This window comes from Mobula birostris, chromosome 3 (genome assembly GCF_030028105.1).
Source record: "Mobula birostris isolate sMobBir1 chromosome 3, sMobBir1.hap1, whole genome shotgun sequence".
In the NCBI taxonomy this organism is placed as follows: domain Eukaryota; kingdom Metazoa; phylum Chordata; class Chondrichthyes; order Myliobatiformes; family Myliobatidae; genus Mobula; species Mobula birostris.
The window spans coordinates 220970601-220982612 of NC_092372.1; positions in this window are offsets into that span (position 1 = coordinate 220970601).

Genomic DNA, 12012 nt, shown 5'->3' on the forward strand with positions numbered 1-12012 from the left:
CTCCTAATGAAATATAGCACTGTCTTACCCTCTTTATAGCTGCATCGATATGTTGAGACCAGGGTAGATCCTTAGAGATCTGACACCCAGGAACTTGAAATTGATCACTCTCCCCACTTCTGATCCCTCTAAGAGGATTGGTATGTGTTCCCTCGTCCTGCCATTCCTGAAGTCCACCATCAGCTCTTTCGTCTTACTGACACTGAGTGCCAGGTTGTTGCTGTGACACTACTCAACTATTTAGTACATCTTGCTCCTGTATGTCCTCTCATCACCACCTGAGATTCTACCAACAATGGTTGTATCAACAGCAAATTTATAGATGGTATTTGAGCTATATGCAAGGAGCATTCGTAATAAGGTGGATGAATTGAAAGTGCAGATTGTTATTAATGATTATGATATAGTTGGGATCACAGAGACATGGCTCCAGGGTGACCAAGGATGGGAGCTCAACGTTCAGGGATATTCAATATTCAGGAGGGATAGACATGAAGGAAGGGGAGGTGGGGTGGCGTTGCTGGTTAAAGAAGAGATTAACGCAATAGAAAGGAAGGACATAAGCCGGGAAGATGTGGAATCGATATGGGTAGAGCTGCGTAACACTAAGGGGCAGAAGACGCTGGTGGGAGTTGTGTACAGGCCACCTAAGAGTAGTAGTGAGGTCGGAGATGGTATTAAACAGGAAATTAGAAATGTGTGCAATAAAGGAACAGCAGTTATAATGGGTGACTTCAATCTACATGTAGATTGGGTGAACCAAATTGGTAAAGGTGCTGAGGAAGAGGATTTCTTGGAATGTATGCGGGATTGTTTTTTGAACCAACATGTCGAGGAACCAACTAGAGAGCAGACTATTCTGGACTGGGTTTTGAGCAATGAGGAAGGGTTAATTAGCAATCCTGTCGTGAGAGGCCCCTTGGGTAAGAGTGACCATAATATGGTGGAATTCTTCATTAAGATGGAGAGTGACATAGTTAATTCAGAAACAAAGGTTCTGAACTTAAAGAGGGGTAACTTTGAAGGTATGAGACGTGAATTAGCTAAGATAGACTGGCAAATGACACTTAAAGGGTTGACGGTGGATATGCAATGGCAAGCATTTAAAGGTTGCATGGATGAACTACAACAATTGTTCATCCCAGTTTGGCAAAAGAATAAATCAAGGAAGGTAGTGCACCCGTGGCTGACAAGAGAAATTAGGGATAGTATCAATTCCAAAGAAGAAGCATACAAATTAGCCAGAAAAAGTGGCTCACCTGAGGACTGGGAAAAATTCAGAGTTCAGCAGAGGAGGACAAAGGGCTTAATTAGGAAGGGGAAAAAAGATTGAGAGAAAACTGGCAGGGAACATAAAAACTGACTGTAAAAGCTTTTATAGATATGTAAAGAGGAAAAGACTGGTAAAGACAAATGTAGGTCCCCTACAGACAGAAACAGGTGAATTGATTATGGGGAGCAAGGACATGGCAGACCAACTGAATAATTACTTTGGTTCTGTCTTCACTAAGGAGGACATAGATAATCTTCCAGAAATAGTAGGAAACAGAGGGTCCAGTGAGATGGAGGAACTGAGGGAAATACATGTTAGTAGGGAAGTGGTGTTAGGTAAATTGAGGGGACTGAAGGCAGATAAATCCCCCAGGACCAGATGGTCTGCATCCTAGAGTGCTTAAGGAAGTAGCCCAAGAAATAGTGGATGCATTAGTGATAATTTTTCAAAACTCGTTAGATTCTGGACTAGTTCCTGAGGATTGGAGGGTGGCTAATGTAACCCCACTTTTTAAAAAAGGAGGGAGAGAGAAACCGGGGAATTATAGAGCGGTTAGCCTAACGTCGGTGGTGGGGAAACTGCTGGAGTCAGTTATCAAAGATGTGATAACAGCACATTTGGAAAGCGGTGAAATCATCAGACAAAGTCAGCATGGTTTTGTGAAAGGAAAATCATGTCTGACGAATCTCATAGAATTTTTTGAGGATGTAACAAGTAGAATGGATAGGGGAGAGCCAGTGGATGTGGTATATTTGGATTTTCAAAAGGCTTTTGACAAGGTCCCACACAGGAGATTAGTGTGCAAACTTAAAGCACACGGTATTGGGGGTAAGGTATTGGTGTGGGTGGAGGATTGGTTAGCAGACAGGAAGCAAAGAGTGGGAATAAACGGGACATTTTCAGAATGGCAGGCAGTGACTAGTGGGGTACCGCAAGGCTCAGTGCTGGGACCCCAGTTGTTTACAATATATATTAATGACTTGGATGAGGGAATTAAATGCAGCATCTCCAAGTTTGCGGATGACACGAAGCTGGGTGGCAGTGTTAGCTGTGAGGAGGATGCAGGGTGACTTGGATAGGTTGGGTGAGTGGGCAAATTCATGGCAGATGCAATTTAATGTGGATAAATGTGAAGTTATCCACTTTGGTGGCAAAAATAGGAAAACAGATTATTATCTGAATGGTGGCCGATTAGGAAAAGGGGAGGTGCAACGAGACCTGGGTGTCATTATACACCAGTCATTGAAAGTGGGCATGCAGGTACAGCAGGTGGTGAAAAAGGCGAATGGTATGCTGGCATTTATAGCGAGAGGATTCGAGTACAGGAGCAGGGAGGTACTACTGCAGTTGTACAAGGCCTTGGTGAGACCACACCTGGAGTATTGTGTGCAGTTTTGGTCCCCTAATCTGAGGAAAGACATCCTTGCCATAGAGGGAGTACAAAGAAGGTTCACCAGATTGATTCCTGGGATGGTAGGACCTACATATGAAGAAAGACTGGATGAACTGGGCTTGTACTCGTTGGAATTTAGAAGATTGAGGGGGGATCTGATTGAAACGTATAAAATCCTAAAGGGATTGGACAGGCTAGATGCAGGAAGATTGTTCCTGATGTTGGGGAAGTCCAGAACGAGGGGCCACAGTTTGAGGATAAAGGGGAAGCCTTTTAGGTCCGAGATTAGGAAAAACTTCTTCACACAGAGAGTGGTGAATTTGTGGAATTCTGTGCCACAGGAAACAGTGGAGGCCAGTTCATTGGCTATATTTAAGAGGGAGTTAGATATGGCCCTTGTGGCTACGGGGGTCAGGCGGTATGAAGGGAAGACTGGGGCAGGGTTCTGAGTTGAATGATCAGCCATGATCATAATAAATGGCAGTGCAGGCTCGAAGGGCCGAATGGCCTACTCCTGCACCTATTTTCTATGTTTCTATGTTTCTATACTGAGCCACACAGTCATGGGTATACAGAGAGTACAGCATTGGGCCCCCGAGGTGCGCCAGAGTTGATTGTCAGCGAGAAGGAGATGTTATCACCAATCCTCACAGACTGTGGTCTTCCAGTTAGGAAGTCGAGGATCCAATTGCAGAGGGAGGTACAAGAAACTGCAGATGCTGGAACCTGAAGCAAGACACAAAGTGCAGGGGAACTCTACAAGTCGAGCAGCACCCGTGGATGATTCTGGGTGAAAGATCGACAGTCCATTTCCATGCATTGGTGCCTACCTGACCTGCTGAGCTCCAGTGTGTAGCTTCTTAACAGAACAAAGAACACAGAACATTACAGCACAGTAATGCCCACAAAGTTGTGTGGACCATTTAAACTGCTCTAAAATCAATCTAGCCATTTCCTCCCACGCAGCTCTCCGTTTTCCTATCGTCCATGTGCCGAGATAAAACTTTCCTAAATGGCTCGGTGTAGGAGTTCCCTGGGTTAATGGTAGGGACAAGACAAAGGCTGGGAACCCCCGCACTAATGGATCAGCCACTACCAGCACCCCCGGCAGTGCGTTCTAGGCACCCACTACTGTGTGTGTGTGTGTGTACCTTCCTCTGACATCTGCCGTTCACCTTAAAATTATGTCCCCTTGTATTTGTGATTCTCTGGCTGTCCATTCTATCTATATGCCTCTTGTTCACCTCTATTAAGTAACCTCTTATCCAATCTTCCGTCCTTGGACTCACTTTACACCGCAGGCTGTCGGAGCAGTGCTGCCAGGATAATCAAGGACACGACCCACCCAGCCAACACACTTTTTGTCCCTCTTCCCTCCAGGAGAAGGCTCAGGAGCTTGAAGACTCATACGGCCAGATTTGGGGAACAGCTTCTTTCCAACTGTGAGACTGCTGAATGGATCCTGACCCGGATCTGGGCCGTACCCTCCAACCTGTATGTTGGTTTTTTTGCACTACCTTACTTTCCATCTTTCTATTTTTCTATTTATGATTTATAATTTAAATTTTTAATATTTACTATTGATTTATAATCCAGGGAGCGGGAAGCGCAGAATCAAATGTCGCTGTGATGATTGTACATTCTAGTATCAATTGTTTGGCGACTATAAAGTCCCTTGCTCCAATGAGGAAAAACCCTAGCTCACTCAAACTATCGTGATAAGACATGCTCTGTAATCCAGGCAGTATCCTGGTGAATCTCCTCTGTCCCCTTCCACATCCTTCCGATGATGAAGAGACCAGAACTAAACACAATATTCTAAGTGTGATCTAACCAGGGTTTTAAAGCTGCAACAGTATCTCGTGGCTCTTGAACTCAACTAATGAAGGCCAACACACTACACACCTTTTGGACAAGCTTATCAACTTGATTAGGTTATTGATTAATATCATCATTATCATTATATGCCATGGGTGATCATGATCTTTCCATGACCACGATTGCTCTTGGAAAAGGTTTCTACAGAAGTGGTTTGCCATTGCCGCCTTCTGGGCAGTGTCTTTACAAGATGGGTGACCCCAGCCATTATCAATACTCTTCAGAGACTGTCTGCCTGGCGTCAGTGGTTGCTTAACCAGGACTTGTGATCTGCTCCGGCTGTTCATATGACCATCCATCACCTGCTCCCATGGCTTCACGTGACCCTGATTGGGGCCTAAGCAGGTGCTACACCTTGCCCAAGGGTGACCTGCGGGCTAGCGGAGAGAAGGAGCACCTTACACTTCCTTTGGCAGAGACGTGTATCCATCCCGACACCCTGTGCCCAACCCTAATGATGTACATACAGTCCTAGAATTTATAAAGAGCCGTGGCTCACAAAATCTGTTAATTGTTACTAATATGTAGTGCTTAATATATTAGCAAGAATTTATGGCTTTTGTGGGCTATGGCTCTTTATTAATCCTAGGACTGTATATACATTTCTAGCCAACCTCAGAGATCCCCTGTACCCCCCCAAGTTTCCTCCTTGAGATTGAACAACGTGCCTTGCATTATACATCAAGACCTCAATGTAAGCATAAAGGAGCAGCTGATCAATGATTACAGGGGAGCTGGGCTGAGCAGCGGGGGGTGGGGGGGGGGGGGTTAGCTCAAGAGTGGTGACAACATCAAGTTCCTGGGGCTGAACTTCACCAAACTCCTGGTCCTGATCTAACCATATGGACAAGAAAGCTCACCAGTGCCTATGTCCTCATAGGCCGAGGAAATCTGGCATATCCCCTCTGACCCTCTCCAATTTTTATTGATGCACCACAGATGGAATCCTATCTGAATGCATCATGGCTTGGTACTGCAGAGAGCTGCAGACGCAGCTCAGCACATCACGGAAAGAAGCCTCCCCTCCATGGACTCTGCCTACACTTCCCACTGCCTCAGTAAAGCAGCCAGTGTAATCAATGACCCCACCCACCACAGACATTCTCTTTTTTTCCCCTCTCCCATTGGGCAGAAAATACAAAATCCAGAAAGCACGTACCACTAGGCTCAAAGACAACTTCTATGCTGCTGTTATGAAACAACCGAATATATGATATGATGGGTTCTTGACTTCAAAATAGACGGTATCTCAATTTGCCTATCACCACAATAGGTCTATGGCAGACATGATCTCATTGGCTCTCCACGCGGCCTTGGATCACCTGGACAATGCAAATACCTATGTCAGGATGCTGTTCATTGATGACAGTTCAGTGTTTAACACAATCATTCCTACAGGACTGATCGAAAAGCTACAGAACCTGGGCCTCGCTACCTCCCTCTGCAACTGGATCCTCGACTTCTGAACCGGAAGACCACAATCTGCAGCTTGATGATAACGTCTCCTTCTCGCTGACGATCAACGCTGGTGCACCTCAGGGGTGTTTGCTTAGCCCACTGCTCTACTCTCACTATACACATGACTGTATGGTTAGGCACAACTCAAATGCCATCTCTAAATTTGCCATCTCTAAATTTACAACCATTGTTGGCAGAATCACAGATGGAGACGAGAAGGCGTACAGAAGCGAGATATACCAGCTAGTGGAGTGGTGTTGCAGCAACAACCTGGCACTCAATGTCAGTAAGACCAAAGAACTGATTGTGGACTTCAGGAAGGGCAAGATGAGGGAACGCACACTGATCCTCATTGAGGGATCAGAAGTGGAGAGAGTGAGTAATTTCAAGGTTCTGGCTGTTCATACCTCTGAGGACCCTATCTGGAACCAACATATCAATGTAGCTATAAAGAAGGCAAGTCTGCGGCTGTATTGTATGAGGAGTTTGAGGAGATTTGATATGTCACCTAAAACACTTGCAAATTTCTACAGATGTACCACCGGGAGCATCCTTACTGGCTGCATCACCGTCTGGAATAGGGGTAGGGCGGGGTGCTACTGTACAGGATCGAAATCAGCTGCACAGATTGTCAAATTGGTCAGCTCCATCTTGGGCACTAGTCTCTGTGTATCCAAGACATCTCCACAGATCGGTGACCATAATTAAGGATCCCCACGACCCAGGACATGCCTCTTCTCATTGTTACCGTCACGGAGGAGGCACAGAAGCCTGAAGGCGCACTCTCAGTGATTCAGGGACAGTTTCTTCCCTTCTGCCATCCGATTCCTAAATGGACATTGAACCCCCTTGAATACTACCTCACTTTTATTGTTTCTGTTTTTACACTATTTATTTAATTTACCTACTTAATATACACATTAAGAAAAAGACAGAATGTATGGTGATATCCAAAAAGAAGGAGAATCCTATCTGCAGGCTGAGAATAGACGGGGAAGACATAAAACAAGTACAGAACTTTTGCTACTTAGGAGGCTGGGTGACATCAGATGGCAGGTGCGATATGGACATCAAAAGAAGAATAGGGACGGCAAAAGACACCTTAACTAGAATGAAGAGTATACTGACCAATACTAAACTAGGCATGACAACCTGCCTCAGAGTACTGAAATGTTACATTTATCCAGTTATGTTATATGGCTCAGAATGTTGGACAATATCTAGTAACATGAGGAAACAAAATGAAGCAGCAGAGATGTGGTTTTTGAGGAGGATGCAAAGAATATCATGGACGAAACGAATATCTAATGAGGATGTCATGAACAGAGCAAGCACAAAAAGAGAAATAATGTGTGTGATCATGAAAAGGCAACGTAACTTCATTGGACATGTGATTAGGAAAGAGGAGTTAGAATGCACGGTAATTATGGGAAAGATTGAAGAGAAGAAAGCAAGAGGAAGACAAAGACAAATGATGATGGAGACAGCAACCAGAGAACTGGAAATGAATACCAATGAATTGATCCACTTGACCCGCAACAGGAGTGTGTGGGCCATGGCAGTTAAAGCTCAAACTGGGCATGGCACCTGATGATGAATATACATATATACTGTAATTCACAGTTTTTTCTCTATTATCAGGTTTCATTGTACTGCCACCACTAAGTTCACAAGTTTCACAACACGTGCGGGTGATATGAAACCTGATTCTGATTCATCGTGCACCTTGTACCTTATTGTCTGCCTGCTTTTTCACTGGAACGCTTGATTCCGTTACTGCTTTTCCCTTTCTGCTGCGTCAGTGTTAGCAATGATCTGCATGGAAGGCATGCCAAGCAAACCTTTTTGTGTTATCTTGGTACTTGTGACGGTGTCTCTCCCCTCCCCCCCCACCCCATTCCTTTCCAGTCCTGCAGAAGGGTCTTGGCACAAAATGCCTGAACTGCTGAGATCCTCCAGCATTTTGTGTGTGTTATTATGATTTATGTTTGTTATGTTTATAACGTACTGTTCTGAAGTTAAATTTCATGGTGATTTTACTCTGTATGTTTGCTTGGAACATGATCTTGAATTTGAGGAGGCACAAGATGACAGATGCAGGAATCAGGAGCCAAATAAGAGCTGGCAGAGGTCAGGCAGCGTCTGTAGAGGGAAACAGACAGTCGACACTTTGGGTCAAGACCCAAAGGACAAACCAGGGTAGGACTTACACAGTGAGCAGTTGGGCACTGAGGAGTGCTGTATCTGGGAATAGATTCATAATCCCTTAAGAGTGGAGTCGACAGGTAGACAGGGTGGTAAAGAGAGCTTTTGGCCCTTCATGCTTCAGGGCACTGAGTGGAGGAGTTGGATTGTTATGTTGAAGTTGTGTAAGATGTCAGTGGGGCCAGATTTGCAGTGTTGTGTGCACTTTTGGTCACCTACCTACAGGAAAGACGCCGATGCGATTGAAAGAATGAAGAGAAAATTTGCAAAGATGTTCCCAGGACTTGAGGACTTGAGTTAAAGGGAAAAGTTGAATAGGTTCAGACTTTATTTCTTGAAGTGTAGGAGAATGAGGAGAGACTTGATAAGGATGTACAAAATTATGAGAGGTATAGATAAAGTAAATGTATGTATTCCACTGAGAATACTAGAGGTCATAAGTTAAAGCTGAAAGGTGAAATACTTACAGGGAACCAGAGGGGGAACCACAAAACACAGCAGAAGCAGAATGAGGCCATTCAGCCCATCAAGCCCGCTCCACCATTCAATCATGGCTGATCCCGAGATCCCACTTAACCCTATACACCTGCATTCTCACCATATACTTTGATGTCCCGACCGATCAGGAAACTATCAACTTCCACTTTAAATATACCCTCGGGCTTGACCACCACAGTCTGTGGCAGAGCATTCCACAGATTCACTACTCGCTGGTGGGGGAAAAAAAATCTTCTTTAACTCTGGTCTAAAAGGTCACCCCTCAGTTTTGAGGCTAGTTCTGGACACGCCTACCAGAGTAAACATCCTCTCCACATCCACCTTATCCAGTCCTTTCAGCATTCAGTAGGTTTCAATGAGATCTCCCACATTCTTCTAAATTCCAGGGAGTACAGGCCCAAAGCTGCCAAATGCTCCTCATATGTTAACCCCTTCATTCCCGGAATCATCCTCGTGAACCTCCTCTGGACTCTCTCCAATGACGACACAACCTTTCTGAGATATGGAGCCCAAAACTGTTGACAATACTCCAAGTGCGGCCTGCCTAGTGTCTTATAAAGGCTCAGCATTATCTCCTTGTTTTTATATTCTATTCCCCTTGAAATAAATGCCAACATTGCATTTGCCTTCTTTACCACAGACTCAACCTGTAAACCTTCTAGGAGACTCAACCTATAAATTAACCTACTGGGAGTCTTGCACAAGATATCCTAGGTCCCTCTGCACCTCTGATGTTGGAATGTTCTCTGCATTTAAATAATAGTCTACACTATTGTTCCTTTTACCAAAATGCTTCACCATACATTTCCCAACACTATTTCATCTGCCACCTTTTTGCCCATTCTTCCAATTTGTTTAAGTCCCGCTGCAATCGCATTGCTTCCTCAGCACTACCTAGCCCTCCACCTATCTTCGTATATCTGCAATTTTTGCCACAAAGCCATCAATTCCATTATCTAAATCATTGACAAACAACGTGAAAAGTAGTGGTCCCAATACTGACCCCTGACGAACACCACTAGTCGCTGGCAACCAACCAGAAAAGGTCCTGCCTGTCAGCCATTCCTTTATCCATGCCAGTATATTTCCCGTAACGCCATAGGATCTTATCTTGTTAAGCAGCCTGATGTGTGGCACCTTATCAAATGCCTTCTGAAAATCCAAGTAAATGACATTCACTGCCTCTCCTTTGTCCACCCTGCTTGTTACTTCCTCAAAGAACTCTAACTGGCAAGATTTCCCTTTACAGAAACTATGCTGACTTTAACTTATTTTATCATTAGTCTCCAAGTACCCCAAAACCTCATCCTTAATAATAGACTCCAACATTTCCCAACCACTGAGGTTAGGCTAACTGGCCTATAATTTCCTTTCTTTTGCCTTCCTCCTTTCTTAAAGAACTTCTTCACTGGTGCTGGTGTGGACCAGGCTGCTCATGGAAGTCAGAGTCACAAAAAAAGTACAGCACAGAAACAGGCCTTTCAGCCCATCTGATTCATGTCGAACCATTTAAATTACTTATTCCCATTGACCTGCACCGGGACCATAGCCCTCCATACTCCTCCCATCCATGGACCTATCCAAACCTCTCAAGCATTGGAATCAATATCACACCCACCACTTGTGCTGGCAGCTCGTTCCACACTCTCACAACCCTCTGAATGAAGAAGTTTCCCCTCATGTTCCCCTTAAACATTTTTCCTTTCACTCTTATGCCATGACCTCTAGCTCTAGTCTCACCCGACTTCAGTGGAAAAAGCTGGCTTACATTTACCCAATCTACACACCTCCTAATTTTGTATATCTCTATCAAATCTCCCCTCAATCTTCTACATCCTAGGAAATAAGATCCTAACCTATTCAATCTTTCCCTATAACTCGGGCCCTACAGACCCGGCAACATCCTTGTAAGTTTTCTCTACACTCTTTCAACCTTGTTTACATCTTTCACCATCTACTCCAGCAGACTCAGGAGGAAAGCAATCAGCATAACCAGAGACACCACACACCCCGGACACTCCCTGTCTGACCCGCTGCCGTCCAGCAAAAGGTCCAGGACACTAAAAGCCAGAACAAATAGACTGAGGAACAGCTTCTATCCCAGAGCTGTGGCCTCCATCACACCACTCCCACAGAACAATGACTGAAACTGTGAGCAGACACATGCACACACGAGGACTCAAATACTTGCAGTAACGGCACTTTGTGCATTACTGTGATATTCTGGTGCTGCTGCAACTTATTTTCTGCTACTTATCTACTTAATACTATTGTTCTATTACTGTCTTGTTTTTATCTACCGCTTTATTTAAACGCCTGAGAGGAAGCCAAACAGAGTTTCATTGTACCTATGTATAATGACAATAAAGATCATTCAATTCAATTCAATTTTTCCTGTAGGTAGGTGTCCAAAACTGCACACAATGCTCCAAATTAGACCTCACTTATGTCTAATACATCATCAAAATAACATCCCATCTCCTGTACTCAATCCTTTGATTTATCAAGGCCAATGTGCCAAAAGCTTTCTTTGTGACCCACTCTACCTGTGACACCACTTTCAATGAATTATGGACCTACATCACTGATCTGTTTGTTCTACTGCACTCCTCAGCTGGTCCAGATCCTGCTGTAAGCGATGATAGTCTTCTTTGTCCGCTAAACCTCCAAATGTGGTGACATCTGCAAATTTACTGATCCAGTTTACCCTATTATCATCCAAACCATTGATATAGATGACAAATAACAATGGACCCAGCACCGATCCCTGCAGCACACCTCTAGTCACCGGCCTCCAGTCAGAGAGGTAACCCTCTACTACCACTCTCTGGCTTCTCCCACAAAGCTAATATCTGATCCAATTTACTACCTCATCCTGAATGCCGAGTGACTGAACCCTCTTGACCAGCCTCCCATGTGGGAACTTGTCAAATGCCTTACTAAGGTCCTCGGAGACGACATCAATTGCCTTGCCTTCATCCACTTTCCTGGTAACTGCCTTGAAAAACCCTATAAGATTGGTTAGACACGACCTACCATGCACAAAGCAATGCTGACTATGCCTAATCAGTTCCCGTCTATACAAATATTCATATATCCAGACCTTTAGAATACCTTACAATATCTTTCACACTAATGATGTCAGGCTCACTGGACTATAATTTCCTGGTTTATTCTTAGAGCCTTTTTTAAACAGTGAAACAACATGAACTATTCTCCAATCCTCTGTCATCTCACCTGTTGTAAAGGATGCTTTAAATATCTCTGCTAGGGCCCTGGAATTTTTCACTTGCCTCCCAAAGGGTCT